Source organism: Zalophus californianus, chromosome 7 (genome assembly GCF_009762305.2).
Source record: "Zalophus californianus isolate mZalCal1 chromosome 7, mZalCal1.pri.v2, whole genome shotgun sequence".
NCBI classification, from domain to species: Eukaryota; Metazoa; Chordata; class Mammalia; order Carnivora; family Otariidae; genus Zalophus; species Zalophus californianus.
The window spans coordinates 79583996-79604277 of NC_045601.1; the positions used below are offsets into that span (position 1 = coordinate 79583996).

Sequence of the window (20282 nt, forward strand, 5' to 3'; positions counted from 1 at the left end):
TTTAAATTACTGCTTCAATTTCATTACTTGTAATCGTGTATTGAGATTTTCTCTTTCTTTGTGATTCAGTCTGGGAAGATTGTATGTTTCTAGGAATTTATTCATTCTAAGTTGTTCAATATGTTTGTATGTAATTGTTCGTATGATCCTTCATATTTCTGTGGTACCAAGTATAGATTTTCCTCTTTCATTTATGATTTTATTTATTTGGGTCCACTCTCTTTTTTTCTTGATGAGTTTGGCTACAGGTTTATTCATTTGATTTATCTTTTCAAAGAACCATCTTTTAGTTTCACTGATCTTTTGTATTTTTTAAAAAATCTCTATTTCATTTATTTCTTCTCTGATCTTTATTTTCCTTCTCCTCCTATCTGTGGGTTTTGTTTGTTCTTCTTTTTCTAGTTCCTTTAGATATAACATTAAGTTGTTTATTTGGGATTTTCTTGTTTTGTGGTAGATCTGTATCACTATAAACTTCTCCCTTAGAAGTGCTTTTGTTGTATCCCATATATTTTTTTAAAGTTGTTTTTCCATTTTAATTTGTCTCAGGATATTTTTTATATCCTCTTTGATTTCTTCATTGATCCACTGGTTTCATGTTGTAGTATGTTGTTTAGCCTTCACATGTTTGTGTTTTTCCCAGTTTTTTTTCTTGTAATTGACTTTTAGTTTCATATTGTTGTTGGAAAAGATGTTTGATATGATTTCAGTCTTCTTGAATTTATTGAGATTTGTTTATGACCTAACAGGTGATCTATCCTGGAGAATGTTCTGTGTGCAGTTGAGAAGAATGTGAATTCTGTAGTTTTTGGATGATAATTTCTGTGTATATCTATTAAGTTTATCTGGTCTAATGTGTTATTAAAGGCCAATGTTTCCTCATTGATTTATTTTTGTCTAGATTATCCACTGATGTAAATGGGGTATTAAAGTCCCCCACTTTTATTGTATTACTTTCAATTTCTCTATTTATGTCTGTTAATATTTGTTTCATATATTTAGATGTCCCTATGTTGGGGACATATATGTTGGGCACCCCTATATGTCCTTATAGTTAGAGTTGATTTTACTATTTTTATCCTTTAATTTTCATACTAACTCTTTAAGTGGCTGATATACTGCCTTTTACTATATATTTGCTTTTACCAGTGCGATATTTTTCCTATATTTTTAAAATTTGTAGTTATGGCCTATTCTTTTCCACTTAAAGAAGATCCTTTAGCATTTCTTATAAGGCTGATTTAATGGTGATGCATTGCTTTAACTTGTCTGGGAATTTGTCTTTCCTTCAACTCTGAATAATAATTTTGCTGGGTAGAGTATTCTTGGTTGTAGATTTTCCCCTTTTGGTGCTTTAAACACACCCTGCCATTTTATCTGGCCTGCAAAGTTTCTGCTGAAAAATCAGCTCATAGTCTTATGAGTGCCTCTCTTTATGTGACTGTTTTCTTTTGCTGCTTTAAGATTTTTCTCTTTAACTTTACTATTTTAAGTATAATACGTATTGGTGCATATGTTTTTGCATCATTTTGTTTGGGACTTGTGCTTCCTGGACCCGCATGTGTTTTTTTACCCAGCTTAGGAAATTTTCAGCTATTATTTATTCAAATAAATTTTTTGCCCCTTTCTTTCTTCTCCTTCTGGAACCCCTATAATGTGAATGTTAGAACATGTGAAAATATCTCAGAGGTCTCTTAACCTGTCTTTAAAAAAAAATGCTTTTTACTTTTTGCTCTTCACTGATCCATTCTTTGTGGATTACTGATCCATTCTTCTGCATTCTTTAATCTGCGGTTGATTTCCTCTAGTGTATTTTCATTTAGTTATTGTATTCTTCAACTCTCATTTGTTCTTTTTTATATTTTCTGTCTTTTGTTGAAGTTCTGAGCTCATCCACTCTTCTCTCAACTCTAGCAATATCTTTATGACAATTACTTTGAACTCTTTATCAGGCAGATTGGGTATCTCCATTTCATTTAGTTCTTTTTCTGAGGCTTGTCTTATTATTTCATTTGTAACATATTCCACTGTTTCCTCATTTTGTTTGACTTTCTGTATTTTATTCTATACATTAGGTAGAGTAACTACCTCTCCAGTCTTGAAGGAGCGGCCTTGTGTCAGAATATCCCCACTGTTGATTGCATGTGTTTCGGTGGCTTTGGCTGGTTGGCTGAAGCTGGAGTAGGTGCAGGCCAGGAATTCCAGGGTGTTTTGCTGTGTGGTCACCTTGATGGGCTGGCTGGAGCTTCATTGGCTTTGGCCAGATGTTCCTGGACATTCTGTGCCAGAGCTGCTCTGGTGAGATAGCTGAAATTGGAGTCCATGTGGGCCAGGGGGTTTCCAAGATGCACTGGCCAGGGCTACACTATGAGTTGGCTGGAGCTGGAGTGGACACAGCCAGTGTGCTTTGTGCAGGGAGTGTCTTGGTAGGATGGCTAGGGATTTCCCAGTGAATGCCATTCTAGGGCTGCCTCGATGGGATGGATGGAATTAGAGCAGGTGCAGGCAGGGGGCCCCTTGTGGCTGGAGCTGTTGTGGGCTGGGGGCCCAAAGCTCACTGCAGTGGCTCTAGCAGGTTAACTAGAGCACCTAGACCTTGCTCCTGTCTGCACTATCAAGGTGAAGGGGAAATGTAAACAATGGCACTTACCAGCACCTCTGACCCCAGAGAGAGTTCCAGCAGTTTTTTCCACCATTTGGCAGATGCTCTAGGGTAAGTCACCTATAGTAGTTCCCCTTTAAACCAGTGTGTGTGTGTGTGTGTGTGTGTGTGTGTGTGTGTGTGTGTGTGTGTGTGCGCGTGTGTGTTGCTTTTGTTTGTTTTTGTTTTTGCTGTGCTTTAGGTTGGGTGAATCTATGTGCTGGCCCTCTAGTGATATCCTTCCCTACTGTAGGTGGTACTGTGGGTGCCATGGTTACTGTGTTTCTGTCTCTCCTATCCTTCTGTATGTGGTCCTTCTATCCATGAAACTGACAGGCTGACTTGTTAACTTACAAGTAGAGTGAAACCTAACACATTTCATAAGTTCTTTCCTGTTTTCTGATTTTTCTCAAAGTTCAAAAAGTAGCAAAATTCATTTATTGATACTCTTATCTCTTTTTTTTTTATTCCCACCAAATAGTGCTGAGGGCAGATGGAGAGGAATATGAAAGGAGAATATAAAAGGGCTCAAGTAATGACAACTTGATTTAAAAAAGACCCACAAGCATAGACTTTATGTGCTTTGGGTGTCTTACTCTATCACATGCTCTTGGAGCATTTGGGACTAACTCACCTGCTAAAAGGATCCACATTCCCCTGAAAAGCTAATCTATCCCACATTCTTTCTCTAATGAGGTCCTGAATATTTCCCCCATAAAGTACAAACTGACAGCGTGGATATAGTTAGGTCATAGAAAAACAGGTCTTTAAAAGAGCTATTCTGTTGAAGGATAGCAATTTCCTGGAAACCAGATTAATAAACACCAACTTCTTTTTAGTGGCAGGTGAAACTGATCTCCTTCTTAAACTCTTTCTTTCATAATCCTAGATGTATTAGAAAATGATACTCCTAACAGCAATTGCAATTTTTAGGTTCATATCTATAATAACAAATGTATTCTATGATCACATAAATATTATTTTACTAGTCCTGGAATGTCACTATGATTTTAAAAGTGATAACAATCTTTAAAGATAATACTAAATAAACAAAGATCTGTTTTGCTGTAGGAAACAAATGTTTAAAACATTTAGAAAAATTATATATTAACTTTCATGGTTTTTTAAATTTATACCCAAGACAACTGGTTTATTTAGAATTTATTTGTATGGCTTTATTTAACTATTTTAATTAAAGGCCAGTGCTCAAGGTTTCTCCACCCTTTGCACATCCAGGTTATCCTGGACTTGTGAAGCAGTCGATTCTGTTTCTGGAGGCTTGATGAAGTATGTGTTAGGTAGAATAATCCTTGCTATTTTAAAAAGCCAACTACCAGACTACAGTCCCCTAATACAGTAAATGCTTATGTTTCACTTCACTGTGCAGGTGCCTTTGGTTACTGAAGTAGAGAATTCTACTTCATATAGTCATTCAGGGACCTAGGATATTGGAGGTTGTAAGATCATCAACAAATGTCTTCCAAGAAGGAAAGAGAACATACAAAAACTATTTTCACTTCAAAAATACCTTGACCCAAAAGTGTCACATATTACTTCTGCTCACATTCCATCAGCAGGAATTAATTACAAGGCCCTATTGAGATACAAGGATGATTGGCAAGTGTAATCCATGACTGAGTGGTCACTTCTTAAAGATAACTTCAAACTACTGAAGTGGGTCATGAATATTTGGTGGAATAGCTGTCCCTGCTTCATTTACCACTCTTAACAATGATTCTCCAAGCCACCATTAGAGACCTCTCAATATCTTAATACTGTATTCATTTATTCTTATGAAATATTATTAATGAGCCTGAAAATAATTGTGTAGCTATATGGAAACACTGGTTCATTATACTGCAAATAAGGTAATATAAAGTTGCACAGACTACAAATAAGGTAGTATAAACTTGCACAGTGTAAACTTGCATAAACTATGATCAGTATAGTCATAATGGAGCAATCTGCACAAGATATTATGACAATAGTAGCTCATCCTCCCCTCTGTCACAGATGGTTCTAAGTGCAATGAGATGATTTAAAGAAATAAAAAGTGACAATTTTTAAAAAAGTATTTTTTAAAAATCAGAAGTAACCTGTATATTTATTGTAGCTAAATACTATATTCAGCCCATTCAAAAATAATTCAAACTGAAAATATAATTCTCCATATATGCTAAGATCAGTGGGACACATGAGAAATTCTCAGTAAATGTTAGTTATGTAAAGTGAAGTTGTTCATACAGCTTTCATTTATTTGCTCTTCTGTTCCCATGGTGAAAACATTTGATATTTATAAGTTTAACTTTTCCATTTTAATCAGATTTTCTTTGAGAGCCAGGCCATCTTGTATTTTCACTTCCAGCTTGGTTATTATGTTATCTTTACAGAACTCACATGAGAAAAGGATTGTTTTACCTAAACTAACTTTGAAGAGGTATTTTGTGTTGCTTTTGTGTTTAAACATGGTTAAAGGCTAAGCTATTTCAAGGAAAAAGCTGGGAAGCATATAGCCCCAAATCCCTCCCAGTTGAGAAGCAGACACTATTTCAGTGGGAGAAGTTCATTGGTATTCTATATACATATTATCACTAAGTGAAATTAGATCTGTTATTATACATTTTAAAAATTCTGCAGGTGCTGTTTTTCCATTTCCATCCACAGGATACTGTCCCTTTGGAAGTAGATTTGTGGCACTCTGAGTGTGACTTCTGTCTATAGAATTCTGTTTTCTCATGCAAATGGCTTACACTAATAGAAAGCAAGGCAGTTCAAAATGAAAAAAAAAAAAGCAAAGCAGTTCTTCTATATAGAGAAGATACAGAGAAATAGTACCTTTCTAGGGACATGACAGAGGGAGAGGGAGAGCGAGGAGTGGAAATCATTCTAATTGTGGCAGATCTTAAGAGAGGCAGAGAAGCTTTTACAAAGGAAGAGAAATCTTACTACATGTCAGAATGGTAAGTTTCATTTTTAGGCCAGAATATGCGGAGTATAGAAATAGCACTTACCTTTGTTGGAAAGTTGGAATTGAGAAAGGACACTTCAGGTATATCTAGATTTATCAAGTCAATGCTTATAATTCTTCATCTATTCTTGATGTGATCATTTTGTTGGTTTTAAGAGCTGTGATGTTATTAGTTATCCCAACTATTTGACCAGAGTCCTTTTAGTAGATAAAATACTGTCTAAAGTCTTGTTCACACTGCTCTTTGTTAATTTATAGTTATGATTCTGGCTGTTTAATCAAACAATTCTGTCAACATATCAAGCATTTAATATATGCAAAAATAAATTTAAAAATTATTAGGTCCGGTCCCTACATATATGTGTCCCATCTTATGAATTAGGCCATTTGGAACTGCATTTTTTTCAGCCATAAAACTTTTTTCAAACTGAAGACTTTAGTTAAACACCAATAAGTGTAAACATGGAAGAAGAGAAGTTAAAGTGGAGAATAGGGGCTACAAAAAATGCTTTCTCAGGTTTTTTTAAATAGACTTTTAATTTTAATAGTTCTAGATTTACAGAAAAGTTATGAAGAGAGTACAGAGAGTTCCTTTATATCCTACACCCAGGTTTCTCTATCATTAACATCTCATATTACTATAGTTAGTAATTTATTACAGCTAATGAACCAATATTATTACATTATTAACTGAAGTCCATACTTCATTCAGATTTTCTTTATTTTTACCAAATATCCTTTTTCTATACCAGGATCCCATTCAGGATACCACATATGTTTATTTGTGATATCTTCTACTTCTTTTTTTAAATTTTTTTTAAGATTTTATTTATTAGAGAGAGTGAGAGAGAGAGAGTACATGAGAGGGGGGAGGGTCAGAGGGAGAAGCAGACTCCCTGCTGAGCAGGGAGCCCGATGCAGGACTCGATCCTGGTACTCCAGGATCATGACCTGAGCCGAAGGCAGTCGCTTAACCAACTGAGCCACCCAGGCGCCCAACTCCTACTTCTTGGCTGTGCTAGTTTCTTAGTGATGGGTTTTGGGGAGAAAACCCACAGAGTTAAAGCACCATTCTCATCATAACACATTAAGAGTACATCCTATCAATATCATTTATCACTATTGATGTTACCATTGAGCTCCTGGCTGAAGTAGTATTTGTCATATTTCTCCACTATAATGTTATTCTTTTCTCCCCCTTTTCCAAACTCTACTCTTTGGAAGGAAGTCACTATGTGCAGTTCACACTAAGGAATGGGGAATTGGGTTCTATCTCTGTCAATGAGGAATATTGTATAACTTATTTGGAATTCTTCTGGATGGGAAATTTATCTATTCTCCTGATTTATTTATTCAGTCATTCATTTATGTTAGTATGGACTCATGGATAATTGTTTTACAACTTGGATTATCATCCCGTAGGAGTTATTTTGTTCAATTTGTTCTAGTTTTGGCTTTTGAGAGGTCTTTCAGTTGACTCCTGTATCCCTTTGACACAGCATCATTATGGATTTTTTGGTTTGTGGTTGGTTTCTGTTTTTTAGAGGGTTTTTTTTTTTTTAGCATTACAAGATGTTCCAAGTGCATCTTCTTAAAAAAGTTTTTATTTAAATTCTAGTTAGTTAATATACAGTGTAATATTAGCTTCAAGTGTGCAATATTAGTGATTCAACACTTCCATATATCACCTGGTTCTCATCACAAGTGTATTCCTTAATCCCCATCACCTATTAACCCATCCCCCCACCTATGAGATATCACTTCACACCTGTCAGAATGGCTAAAATCAACAACCAAGAAACAGGTGTTGATGAGGATGTGGAGAAAGGGGAACCCTCCTACACTGTTGGTAGGAACGCAAACTGGAGCAGCCACTCTGGAAAACAGTAAGGAGGTTCCTCAAAAAGTTAAAAGTAGGACTACCCTACAATCCAGCAATTGCATTACTAGGCATTTACCCAAAGAATACAAAAATACTGATTCAAAGGGATACATGTACCCTGATATTTATAGCCTTATTATCCAAGTGCATCTTGTATATCCTCTGACACAGCCTTCTAGGTGATCATTTCTCTAAGGAACCCTACTTCCTTTTATTGGAGAATTGTATTAGAATCCAAGATCTGTGCCTTATTTGTACTAATTGCTACGCGAGTGTTAACCCTACTAGGCTCTCGTAGCTGACAGGACAAACTTTGTGTGTGTATACACATACATATATATATTTATAATACTTATACATACACATATCTATAAATATTTATATTAAGCTACACATGAGTTCATACTGATGTCATTAACTGTAAACTTTTACCACAGCAGCCATTCTAGACTTCTCCCCCTACTTGTCTATAACTTCCTACTCCAACACTGAGAAACCTGGCTCCTAACATCTGCCATCCTTTACAGTCTCTTGGTTACTATAGCTTCATAAGTCTTGAAATCAAATAATGTGAGTCCTCCATCGTTATTATTCTTCAGTATTTTATTGCACTTCTATATCTTTTGCCTTTCCATATAAATTTTAGACAATATGTTGATATTTATGAAATAGCTTGTTCAGATTTTTTTTAAAGATTTTACTTATTTTCGAGTGAGAGAGAGAGAGAGAGTGAGCGAGAGGGAGAGAGAGAGGGGGCGTGATAGTGCGCACAAGCCCGGAAAGAGGCAGAGGGAGGGAGAAGCAGACTCCCCACTGAACAGGGAGCCCGATGCGGGACTCTATCCCAGGACCTCTTGAGATCATGGCCTGAACTGAAGGGAGACGCTTAACTGACTGTTGCTCAGATTTTGATAGTGATTATGTTGAATAAACAGATCAATTTGAGAAGAATTGTCAATGTAAGAATATTGAGTCTTTCATTACTGATACATGGAATATCTCCATTTATTTAAATCTTTTATTTCTTCCATCAGTGTTTTGTAGATTTTGGCATACAGTTTTATACATGTTGTTAAATTTATACCTAAGCATTTCCCTTTTTTGTGCTCTCGTAAATAGTACTTTTTGAATTTTAATTTCAGTTATTCATTACTGGTATATAGAAAAGAAACTGCATTTTATATATTGATGTTGTAGAATGTGATATTGCTATACATGCTTATTAGTTCCAGGAGTGTTTTTTACAGATTCTTTGGGGATTTTTATACACTTATGTCATCTACCAATAAAAACAGTTTTCTCTTTCTTTGTAGTCTAATTTTCTCTTCTTTTCTTGTTTTATTGTACTAGGTAGGGCTTTTAGTATGAGATGGTAAGCTGATCTCTTTTTCTCAAACTTAGTGTGGAAGCTCCAGTTTTTTTTCTTTTTTTTTTTTCGTCTTTATGATATTAAATGTAGGGGGTTTTTTGTAGATATTCTTTATCAAGTTGAGAAAGTTCCCATCTGTTCCAGAGTATTGAGAGTTTTTTTTTATCATAAGTGGGTGAAATGCTTTCAGCACCTTTCTTCTTTTTCATCTTTGCCTGCTCATGTGGTGGGTTACACTAGTAGATTTACAAATGTTAAGCCAGCTTTAGATGTCTGCAATTTTTATCACATGTTCCTGGTGTGTAATTCTTTTTACATATTGGTGGATTCTCTTTGCTGATGTTTTGTTGAAGCTTTTTGCATCTGTGTTCATAAGAGATATTTTTCTGTTGTTTTCTTTCCTCGTAATGCCATCTGTTTTACATATTAAAGTAATTCTGGCTTCAGAGAATAAATTAAAACATAGTCTCTCTACTTGTATTTTCTGGAAAAGATTATAGAGAATAGGTACATGTTTTCCTTAAATATTTGGTGGAATTCAACAGTGAAAACACCTGAGCCTGGTAGTTACTTTTTAAAAGGTTTTAAAATACTGATTCAGTGTTTCTTTTTGCATGAATTTTGGTAGTTTGTGTTTTTCAAAGAATTTGTTTATTTTACTGACATGATCAAATTTGCAAGAGTAAAGTCTTTTGTAGTGTTTTCTTATCAGTAATGTTGATCTCTTTTCTGTTTCTGATATTGGTAATTTGTGTCTTCTCTCATTTTTTCTTGATTGACTTACTTAGAAGTTCATTAATTTTGTTAATGTTTTCAAAGAACTGAAGTTTTAAAACCATCTTCTCTGTTGGTTTCTTGCTTTCAATTTCATTGATTTCTATTCCAATTTGTATTACTTAAATTGCTCTTATTTCTCTAATTTCTTAAAGTGAAATCTTATGTTTTTGATTTTAGATCTTTCTTATTTTCAAATATAAGTAGTTAATGTTATAAACTGCCCTCTATGTCCTGCTCTTGCATCATCCCACCAGTTTTGATGATGTGTTTTAATTTTAATTTAGTTCAAAATATTTTAAAATTTCGTTGGGGACTTCTTTGAGTCATCAGTTATTTAGAAGTGTGTTAAGTGTGTTATTTAATTTCCAAATATCTGGTATTTTCTAGCTCTCTAATTTATTTCTAGTTTAATTCCATTGTGGTCTGAAAATATACTTTGTATGACTTCTTTTAAGTTTATTAAGTTGTGTTTTATGGCCTAACATGTGTATTTTGGTAAATGTTGCATGTAATCTTGAGAAAAATGTAAACTCCACTTTGAATAAAGTCTTCTATAAAGGTCAATTAGATCAAGTTGATTGGTAGTGCTATTTAGGTCATCTATATTCTTACTGATTTTCTGCCTGCTTGATCTATCAAATAGTGAAAGGGGTGTTGAAGTTTTCAATTAAGAATGGATTTATTTCGAGTAGCCCCTTGGCGAGGTCCCAGGCGGGCACCCAGGCCAACCCGGCCTCTTTCTTGCAGTGACTACCAGTTGCGAGTTTTCAACTACTGAAGAAGGTGCTTGGGTATCAGAGACATGAATTATGCACGGTTCCTCCCCGCCACGAGCGAAGCGAGAAAGCCTTCTACCATCCAAGTCGTGACTGAGACTTGGAGCAGGGCACGAAATCAGTCATCTCCTTGGCTCCTGGATCACCAAAACCCAACACATTCCCTTTTACGACTGCTGTTATCACCATAAAAAATGGAAAGCCCATCCAATTTGATGAAGAGATGATGAAGAGAGCACTTCAGTATTCTCAAAGTGCCGGAATCCCAGAGCTGTTGTCCTAGCTAAAACAGTTACAGTTAAAATTGCATAATCCTCCCACCATCAATTATCCAACCAGCCAAGGACAGATGGACATATGCATAACATCTGGCAGCCAAGAAGGTCTTTGCAAGGTGTTTGAAATGATCGTTAATCCTGGAGATAATGTCCTCCTAAATGAACCTATTTATTCAGGAACACTTCAAGCTCTGAAGCCACTGGGCTGCAACATCATTAATGTTGCCAGTGATGAATATGGGGTTATTCCGGACTCCCTCAAAGAAGTACTTTCCAAATGGAAACCAGAAAACTCAACCCCAAGAAAAACACCCCCAAGTTTCTTTACACTGTCCCAAATGGCAAGAACCCTCCTGGAAACTCATTAACAGGTAACCACAAGAAGGAAATCTATGAGCTCACAAGAAAATATGATTTCTTCATCATAGAAGATGATCCTTACTATTTTCTCCAGTTCAGCAAGTCCTGGGCACCAACATTTCTTTCCATGGACATTGATGGGTGTGTCATCAGAGCTGACTCTTTCTCAAAACTCCTCTCCTCTGGGTTGAGAATAGGGTTTTTAACTGGTCTGAAAACCTTGATAGAGAGAGTTGTCTTACACACACAAGTTTCAACCGTGCACCCCAGCACTTTTACCCAGCTTCTGATATCACAGCTTCTACACCAATGGGGAGAAGAGGGTTTCCTGGCTCATGTAGAGAGGGTTACTGATTTCTATAGGAACCAGAAGGATGCATTACTGGCAGCTGCAGACAAATGGCTAAGTGGTTTGGCAGAATGACATGTTTCTACTGCTGGAATGTTTTTATGGGTTAAAATTAAGGGCATTTCTGATGTAAAACAACTGACTGAAGAAAAAGCCACTAAGAAAGGGATATTAATGCTTCCAGAAATGTCTTCTACATTGATAGCTCAGCTCCTAGCCCTTACTTTAGAGCGTCATTCTCTTCAGCTTCTCCAGAACAGATGGATATGGCCTTCCAGAGATTAGCCCAGCTTATTAGAGAATCTGTATGAAGAAATCAAACTCTTTATGAAGAAATCAAAATCTTCCAGGGGTTTTTCACATAAATTATTTTTAGCTTTTAGCAGGAAGAAATGATCATTGGCATTAGACTTACAGATTGGATTTCAACAAGCATGTCATATCTGCAGTAATTTAACTAGACAACTTTTAAAGTTCCCTTAAATCCATCAGATTGACAAAATATATTTATAATTCACTTATACCTTTTGATAAATTTTCACCCTGCAAAAATTATTTTTATCCTGGATTTTATTGTGAAGAACTCCAGTTGCTTTATGGTTTCCCATAAATTTTCCTTGAAGCTAACATTTTACAATAAATTATTTTGAAAACGTAAGAAAATAAATTAAATTCAAAATGGTATATAATGTGAACTTTTTCTATTTTTAGGAAAATTTAATGAAAACTTATTGCAAAAATTGTTAGAATTTGACTACCATAAGTGATTTTCAGTAAAAGTACCACAGACATTGTGTTGTACCATAGAAATCCCTTTAAAATAAAATTCTGAAACTAAAAAAAAAGAATGGATTTATTTCTCCATTCAGTTATCAGGTTTGCCTTGTGTATTTTTTTTTTTTTGAAATTGAGATATAATTGACATACAACACTGTATAAGTTTAGGCTGTAGAGCATAATGATTTCTCTTCCGTATATTGTGAAATGATTACGACAAGAAGTTTAGTACCACAATAAGTAAATGATTAACGATAAGTTTAGTTAACATTTGTTACTATATTTATATGCACACGCACACACACACACACACACACACACATACATACACATATGTATGTATTTTTTTCCCTTGTGATGACAACCAAAGATTTACTCTTTATTTTTATGGAAGTACAGTTGACCACATGTTACATTAGTTTCAAGTGTAAAACATAGTGATTCCACAAGACTATTTATTATGCTATGCTTACAAGTGTAGCTACCATCTGTCACCACACATTATCACAGCACCATTGACTATATTCCTTATGGTGCACCATTTATCTCTGTGAATTATTTATTCCATAACTGGAAGCCTGTATCTCCCACTCCCCTTCACCCATTTTTATCCATCCCTCCACTCCCCTTTCCTCTGGCAACCCTCAGTTTTTTCTTCACATTTATGGGTCTGTTTCTGCTTTGTGTCTTTGTTTTTTGTTTTAGATTCCACATAAAAGTGAAATCATATGATATTGGTCATGCTCTGTCTGATTTATTTTACTTAGCATAATATCCTCTAGATCTATCCATGTTGTCACAAATGGCAACATGTCATTCACTTTTATGGCTGAGTAATATTCCATTTTGTGTGTATACACCCTCATGCACACACACACTCTACATCTTCTTTATGCATCATTCGTCTATCAATGGACACTTGGTTTGCTTTCCTATCTTGACCATTATAAATAATGCTGCAATAAACATAGGGATGCATATACTTGTTTCAGTATTTTCATTTTCTTTGGGTAAATACCCAGTACTGGAATCACTGTATCATATGGTATTTCTATTTTTAATTTTTTGAGGAAGCTCTATGATGTTTTCCACAGTGGCTGTACCAAGTTACATTTCTATCACAAGTGTCCAAGGGTTCCTTTTCTTCTACAGTCTCACAAACACTTGTTATTCCTTGTCTTTTTGATTCCAGCCATCCTGACAGGTATAAGATAACTTCTCCTTGTGGGTTTGATTTGCATCTGCCTGACGATTAGTGATATTGAGCATTTTTTCATGTGTCTGTTGGCCACCTATATGTCTTCCTTCGAGAAATGTCTGTTCAGGTCCTCTACTCATTTTTTTTAATCAGAGTTTTTTTTTTTTTTTGGTGTTGAAGTGTTTAAATTCTTTAATATTTTAGATGTTAAACCCTTATCAAATATATTATTTGCAAATATCTTCTCCCATTAAGTAGGTTGCCTTTTCATTTTGTTGATGTTTTCTTTTGCTGTGCAAAAGCTTTTATTTTGATATAATCACAATAGTTTTTTTTGCCTTTGTTTCATTTGCCTGAGGAGACATATTTAGAAAAATGTTGCTAGGGTCTATGTCAAAGACATTATTGCCTATGTTTTCTTCTAGGAATTTTATGGTTTCAGGCCTCACATTTAAGTCTTTAGTCCATTTTGAATTTTTTTTGTATATGACATAATAAAGTGATCCAATTTTATTCTTTTGCGTGTAGCTGTCCAATTTTACCAGCACCATATAATGGAGAAACTGTCTTTTCCCCATTGTATATTCTTGCCTCCTTGTCATAAATTAATTAATCATGCAAGTGTGGGTTTATTTCTGGACTCTCTATTCTGTTCCATTGATCTATTTGTGCGAGTACCATACTGTTTTTTATTACTGTAGCTTTGCAGTGTATCTTGATATCTAATATTATGATACCTCCGGCTTTGTTTTCCTTTCTCATGATTGCTTTGGCTATTTGGCATTTTTTTTTGTGGTTTGATAGAAATTTTTGAATTCTGTGTTCTCATTCCGTGAAAAATGCTGTTGGTATTTTGATAGGGATTGCATTAAATCTATAGATTGTGTTGGGTAGTATGGACATTTTAACAATATTTGTTCTCCCAATCCATGGGCATGGAATATCTTTCCATTTCTTTGTGTCATCTTCAGTTTCTTTCATCAGTGTTTTATAGTTTTCAGAGTACAGGTCTTTCACCTCCTTGGTTAAGTTTATTCCTAATTATTTTATTCTTTTTGGTGCAATTATAAATTATTTTCTTGGGGCACCTGGGTGGCTCAGTTGATTGAGCCTCCTACTCTTGATTTCAGCTTGGGTCGTGATCTCAGGGTCATGAGAGAGAGTCTCACATCGGGCTCCATGCAGGGTGTGGAGCTTGCTTGTGATTCTCTCTTCCCCTCCTGCTGTCCCTCCTTCCACTGTGCTCTCTCTCTAAAACATAAGTAAGTAAATAAAGAGTTTTCTTAATTTTTTTCTTTCTGCTACTTCATTATTAGTGTATGCAACCAATTTCTGTATAAATTTTTTATCCTACAACTTTACTGAATTCATTTATTACTTCTGATAATTTTTTTGGTAGAGTCTTTAGTGTTTGCCACTGTAGCATCATATCATCTGCAAATAGTGAGAGTTTAACTTCTTCCTTATCAATTTGGATGCATTTTATTCCTTTTTGTTATCTGATTGCTGTGGCTAGAACTTCCAGTGTATGTTGAATAAAGCGGTAAGGGTGGACATCTTCTCTTATTCCTAATCTTAGAGCAAAAGCTCTCAATTTTTCACCATTGAGTATGTTAGCTGTGGATTTTTCATATATGGTCTTTATTATGTTGAGGTATGTTTCTACTAACCCCAGTTTGTTGAGAAATTTTATTATGAATGGATGTTGAATTTTGTCTAATGTTTTTCTGTAACAAGAAGATCATATGATTTTTATCTTTCATTTTGTTAATGTGGTGAATTGCACTAATTGATTTGTAAATATTGAACCATCCTTGCATCCCTGAGATGTATCCCACTTGGCTGTGGTGAATGATTCTTTTCATGTATTGTTGAATGCAGTTTGCTCATATTTTGTTGAGGATTTTACATCTATGTTCATCAGAGATATTGGTCTATAGTTTTCTTTTTTTGAAATGTCTTTGTCTGGTTTTGGTATCAGGGTAATGCCAGCTTTGTAGAATGTATTTGCATGCTTTCCTTCCTCTTCTATTTTTGGAATAGTTTGAGGAGAATAAATATTAACTCATCTTAAATGTTTGGTAGGATTCATCTTTGAAGCCGTCTGGTCCTAAAGTTGATTGTTGGGAGTTTTTGATTACCAATTAAATTTTGTTACTAGTAATTGCTCTGTTCAGATTTTTCTGTTTCTTCCTGATTCCATTTTGGAAGATTGTATTTTTCTAGGAATTTATCATTTCTTCTAAGTTGTCCAATTTATTGGCATATAGTTATTCAGAGTAGTCTCTTATAATTTTTTGACTTTCTATGGATCAGTCATTACTTCTTTTGTTTTGGATTTTTATTTATTTGGGTCCTCTCCATTTTTTCTTGTTGAGTCTGACTAAGGGTTTATCAGTATGGTTTAACTTTTCAAAGAACCAGCTCTTGGTTTCATTGATCTTTTCTCTATTTCATTTATTTCTGCTCTAATCTACATTATTTCCTTTTTCTACTAACATTGGGCTTCGTTTTTTCTGGGTTTTTTTAGTTCCTTGAGGTATAAAGTTAGAATGTTTATTTGAAATTTTTCTTGTTTTGAGACAGACTTCAAATTTCCTCAAATTGCTATGAATTTCTATCTTAGAACTTGCTGCATCCGAAAGGTTTTGGACCATTGTGTTTTCATTTTAATTTGTTTACATGTATCTTAATTTCTCTTTAATTTCCTCATCGACCCAGTTGTTGGTTAGTAGCATGTTGTTTAGCCTCCACATGTATTTTATAGTTTTTTTCTTGTGATTGATTTCTAGTTTCATACTGTTTAGTTCAGAAAAGATGTTTTATATGATTTCGAGATTTCTTCTGTGACCTAACTTATGATCTATCCTCGAGAATGTTCCATATGCACTTGAAAAGAATGTATATTCTGTTGTTTTTGGATAGAATGTTCTGTATATACCTGTAAAGTCCATCAGGTTTAATGTGTTGTTCAAAGACACTGTTTTGTTACTGACTTTCTGCCTGGATGATCTATCTATTGTTGTAGTGGGGTGTTAAAATCCCTTACTATTATTATATTACTGTCAATTTCTCCCTTTATGTCTATTAATATTTGCTTTATGTACTTAGGTGTCCAATGTTGGGTATATAGATATTTACAACTATTGTATCCTCTTATTGGATTGATCCTTTTGTCATTATGTTATGTCTTTGTCTCTTGTTGCAGTCTCTGTTTTAAAGTCTATCTTGTCTGATAGAAGTACTGCTCTCTCAGCTTTTTTTTTTTTTTTGCTTCCATTTGCATGAAATATCTTTTTTCATTCTCTCACTTTCAGTCTGTATGTATCTTTATGTCTGAAGTGAGTCTCCTGGAGGCAGCATAGAGATGCATCTTTTTTTTTTTTTTTAAACCCATTCCTTCCCTCTGTCTTTTGATTGGAGCATTTAGACCATTTACATTTAGAGCAATTATTGGTAGATATGTACTTGTTGCCTTTTTTGAAATTGTTTTCTGTATTATTTGTCATTCTTATCTGTTCCTTTCTTCTCTCACCCACCTTCCTTGTGATAGATGACTTTCTATATTATTATGTTTGGACTTCTCATTATTTTTTTGTGTATTTATCTTAAGTTATGGGTTTGTGGTTACCATTAGTTCATATATAACATCCTAAGTATATAGTAGTCTATATTGTATGTTGATGTTCACTTAAGTTAAAACACATTCTAAAATCACTTCTTATTTATTCACCTCTCCACATTTTATGTATATGTTGTCATATTTTACATCTTTTTATTCATAATTTTCTTCTAATGAAGGCCTTTTCTTTTCTGCTTAAAGAAGTCCCTTTAATATTCTTTTAAGGCCAGTTCAATGGTTGTGAACTCCTTTAATTTTTGTTTGTCTGGGAAACTCTTTAACTCCCCTTCAGTTCTAAATGATGACCTTGAAATGTAGAGTATTCTTGATCATAGGCTATTTTCCCCTCAGCTTTTTGGATATATCATGCCATTCCCTTCTGACCTGCAACCTTTTTGATAAAAAATCAGTTGATAACCCTATGGGGTTTCCCTGGGATGTAACTTTTTGCTTATCTCTTGCTGCTTTTAAAATTCTCTCTTTATCTTTAATCTTTGACATTTTCATTATTATGTTTCTTGGTGTGAACCTCCTTGGGTTCATCTTGTACAGCGCTCTCTGTGATTTCTGATCCTGGATGTCTTTTTCCTTCCCTAGGTTAGGAAAATTTTTAGCTACTATTTCCTCAAATAAGTTTGCTGCCCTTATCTTTTTCTCCTCCTCCTCCTGTACCTCCTCCCCCCCCTTCTTCTTCTTCTTCTTCTTCTTCTTCTTTCTTCTTCTTTTCTTCTCCCTATAATGTGAATGTTTGTTCACCTGATGTTGTCTAAGAGATACCTTAATTCATCTCATTTATTTTTTCTTTCTTTTTGCTATTCAGTTAGGGTGCTTTCCATTACCCTGTCTTCCACATTGTTAATCCATTTTTCTGCCTCCATTAATCTACTGTTGATTCCATCTAGTGTATTTTTCATTTCAGTTATACATTCTTCAACTCTAGTTCTCTTTTAAATGCTTTATTTCTTTGTTGAAGTTCTCACTGAGTTTTTCCACTCTTCTCTCCAATCTCGTGTACATATTTATGATCATTACATTAAACTCTTTATCAGACATACTTTTATCACTATTGCATTTAGTTTTTTATCTGATGCTTCTTCTTATTCTTTTGTTTGGAGCATATTTCTCTATCTCCTTATTTTGCTTAACATTCTGTGAATTAGGAGGAACAGCTACTTCTGAACTTGAAAATATGGTCTTGTTTGTCCCCTTTGTAGACTATGTATGCCTGGTGTCTTTTTCTGATGATGGAAACTGTGGCTTCTGTGGGCTGAGGATCTTAGGGCTCTCCATGTTGGGGCTACCCTTGGAAGATAGCCAGAGCTGTGATGGGCACAGCCCAAAGTGGTCCTGGGGTTCTCCATGAAGAGAATGCTCTGGCCGAAGAGCTGAAGCTGAAGTGAGTGCAAACAAGTGGGTTCCAGGGCTCTCTGTACAGAAGGTGGCCTGGCAGGACAGCTAAAACTAATGTGGGTGAGGGCTGGGGTGGTCCCTAGGCTCTCAATGTAGAGGGCACCCAGACATGATAGCTGAAACTGACATGGGTACAAGCCTGCATACCCCAGAGTGTTCAGCACAGTAGGTGCCCTGGCAGGGTGGCTGAAGCCAAGGTGAGGTGTGGGTGTAGGGTCTCAGTGTGCTCCATACAGAAGTGCTCTGGCAGGGCTGGAACCAAGGCAGGCACAGGCCAAGGGTTCCCAGAGCACTCAGTGCAAGGAATACTCTGGTGGGTTGGCTGAAGCTAAAGCAGACATGAGCCAGGAGGTCCCAGAGCACTCTTAGCCAGAAGTGCCCTAGCAAGCTATCTGGAGCCAAAGTGGTGTGGGCCAGGAGTGTTCTGGGGTGCTATGCATCTGTGTCACTTTGGTGAGATGGCTGAAGTGAGGGCTGACCTAGTGTGTCCCAAAATGTCCCAAAGCGCACCATGGTGAGGATGCCTTAGTGGGGTGTCCGGGGCTGCCTTGGTAGGATGGCTGGGGCTAGTGTGGGCTAGGGTCCTGGGGCTCATGAAACAATACACTGCCCAGGGCACCCAGACCCCTCTCCCATCCATGCTTTCAAGGTGGAGGGGGAACATAAACCATGGTACTAACTAGCCCTTCTGACCCTAAGAGATTTCCAGCAGCTTCCCCACCATTCGGCAGGGTTCTAGGGCTGGTTCCTTTATATTCTAGTTGCCCTTTTAAACCTTGGTTTTTTGTCTGTGCTGCAGGGCAGACAAATCTGCTCACAGTCCCTCAGTACTATCCCTCCCCACTGCAGGTTTTAGCGTATAGAGTGGGAATTCCCGGCACTATCATATCTCTCTTGCCATTCTTTACGTGGTCTCTATCTTTTGTTATGTTGTTCGGTCAGCCCTCAGTTATTCTTTAGGAGGAATTGCTCTATATGTCGGTGTAGATTTGGTGTGTCTGTGGAGGAGGTGGGTTTAGAGTCTTTCTATCTAACCATCTTGGAACCCAGCAAAAAACTCTGCCTCTTGTACTTTCACACTCTTTTGTAATATACACACACATTTAAGATTTGTATGTTTTGTTATATGCACACACATTTAGGATTCTTATGTTTTCTTGGAGAATTGATTATCCTGATATAATGCTCCTTTTTCTCTCTCCATCTTTTCCTTTTTCTGATGTCCTTTTTGTCTGAAATTAATATTGCTACTCCAGATTTCTTTTGATTAGTGTTAGTATGATATATCTTTCTCTCAGTCCTTTACTCTAAAATATAAGAATCATTATACTTAAAGTAGGTTTTTACAGACAACTTATAGTTGGATCTCTTTTATTTTTAAATATCTTTCCTCCATTACCCCATTCCTCTTCATCATCATTTTTCTTTCTTCTTTCCCTTTTCCTTCTCCTTCATTTCTTTTCTCCCTCTACTTCTTCCCTTCATCATCCTGCGTTTTTATTCTTCTCCTAAAAACCAAAGCACTGAATTTTTTACCTTGGATTTAACCAGCAAGATATCAAGTAGAATAGGAAGAGATGCCTATGTGAAGTACCGTATGGGAATAGGTACCATATGGGGGTAGGTAACATAAAAGCAAATGAAATGAATTATCCAGATGTTTATACTTGTTCCTGTATTGGCGTGCTGAAGTATAGTTGTTTTAAGGCAGTGGGTGAATTGGAATAGTTTTGGCAAATAAACTGGCTGTGACACAAATAGAATTTTAAATTTTGTCAACAAATCTGGGTTTATGCTTTCAAGATTGTCTCTTATTGGCCTGTTATTCTTCTTTCTGAGAGTTCCAGCTTGCTTCCAAAGGGAAAGGATACATTG

General features: G+C 35.7%; 1 pseudogene; it reads left to right on the plus strand.

The window, feature by feature from the left end:
- Positions 1-10439: 10439 nt before the first annotated feature.
- Positions 10440-11711, plus strand: LOC113927543 (annotated as a pseudogene).
- The last annotated feature ends 8571 nt before the right edge of the window (positions 11712-20282 follow it).